This window comes from Palaemon carinicauda, chromosome 3 (genome assembly GCF_036898095.1).
Source record: "Palaemon carinicauda isolate YSFRI2023 chromosome 3, ASM3689809v2, whole genome shotgun sequence".
NCBI lineage: Eukaryota > Metazoa > Arthropoda > Malacostraca > Decapoda > Palaemonidae > Palaemon > Palaemon carinicauda.
The window spans coordinates 194,848,752-194,850,962 of NC_090727.1; positions in this window are offsets into that span (position 1 = coordinate 194,848,752).

Genomic DNA, 2,211 nt, shown 5'->3' on the forward strand with positions numbered 1-2,211 from the left:
TGTATAGCACACACTGCAGTTCAAGGAAGAAACTTATTCCGATTTTCCGTTTAAGACATTTTTCATAATTACCTATCCTCTGCCTTGACATTCGAGTGGCATAACTCTAGTGAGAGCCTTGGAAGAGAGAGAGAGAGAGAGAGAGAGAGAGAGAGAGAGAGAGAGAGAGAGAGAGAGAGAGAGAGAGAGAGAGAGAGAGATAATTGACATATTCTCCTTGAGCGTTTTGAAGATGATATAGGATGTTCTTGAGAATCTGGTGCCGTCTTATAAACAAATGATTGCTGTCAACATCTCCGGTCGTCTTCCATCGACGGTGAGGAATTATTGACTTCCATTTTTCTCTTTCTCCACTGAATTAAGAATTATATTAATATACAAACGTCAGTATTCCTAAGTTACTAACAATAACTATAGTTTTGTTGGACAATTTTGAATCCCAAGATATTTATTTGGCCATACATGAAGTTTACCGCTGTCATTTTATTTTTTCATCTGTGTTTATTGCAGAGATTATTCTTATATAAATGTTGTCAAATGCCTCATATTCATCTTAAAATTAGATTAAGTGTATGACAGCATGAAACGTGCATCACAGTTAAATAATTAGAAACAGTAAATACGGTTGTTTTCCGTTTTAGTCCCATTTCATAATTTTTACTAATTTCTTTTCAAATGACGTGTCGGATTAGGAAAAGAATTTTCGATCTTATTGGAATGATTTTGTTGAGCTTTTTTCCTCAAGGAATAGAAGATATTTTACTTTCTGCAGATAGTATAAGAGTCTCATGACAGTTTATAAACTAATTATTTATTTCATTGAAATGTATGAGTTGTGCAATATATTCCATTTTATTTCTAAGCAAGAATGGAAGGCAAACCATGAATATCATGAAGGTTTAAGGATCCCATGGTTCTTCTCTCCCTTAAGGGACTACTGAAGATCCGAAGGTAATCCTCTCATGATATTTCAGTCTGAGGATTATCGGACAGGACTTGTGGAAACCATCAGCTTTGTTCCCGTGCCTTAGGGACTGCTTGTCAGTTTATATCTAAATCCTAATTCTTTGCAAGCAATACGGCCTCTGCAGAATATAATAGAAATGGCAGAGGTCGAGAGTTTTCCATTAAATTAAATTCAAAATTGTAGTTTCTTATTTCTTTTACTGATTCTTCAAAATGCAACATAAATAATTATTTTGTTTTCTCCAGTACATGCACATACGTTGTGTTATATATATATATATATATATATATATATATATATATATATATATATATATATATATATATACATATAAATATATATATATATATATATATATATATATATATATATATATATATATATATGTATATATATATATATATATATATATATATATATACATATATGTATATATATATATATATATATATATATATATATATATATATATATATATATATATATATATATATATTATTACTAGCCAAGCTACAACCCTTGTAGGAAAAGCAAGATGCTATAAGCCCAAGGGCTGCAATAGCAAAAATAGCCCAGTGAGGAAAGGAAATAAGGAAATGAATAAATGATAAGAACAAATTAATAATAAATCATTCTAAAAACAGTAACAATGTCAAAACAGATATGTCCTATATTATTATTATTATCATTATTATTATTATTATTATCCAAGCTACAACCCTAGTTGGAAAAGGAACAGGTTATAAGCCCAAGGGCTCCAATAGGGAAAAATAGCCCAATGAGGAAAGGAAATAAGGAAATAAATAAATGATGAGAATATATAAAAAATAAATCATTCTAAAAACAGTAACAACATCAAAACAGATATGTCCTATATAAACTATTAACAACGTCAAAAACATATATGTCATTTATAAACTATAAAAAGACTCATGTCAGCCTGGTCAACATAAAAACATTTGCTCCAACTTTGAACTTTTGAAGTTCTACTGATTCAACTACCCGATTAGGAAGAATATTCCACAACTTGATAACAGGTGGAATAAAACTTCTAGAATACTGTGTAGTATTGAGCCTCATGGTGGAGAAGGCCTGGCTATTAGAATTAACTGCCTGCCTAGTATTACGAACAGGATAGAATTGTCCAGGGAGATCTGAATGTAAAGGATGGTCAGAGTTATGAAAACTCTTATGCAACATGCGTAATAAACTAATTGAACGACGGTGTCATATATATATATATA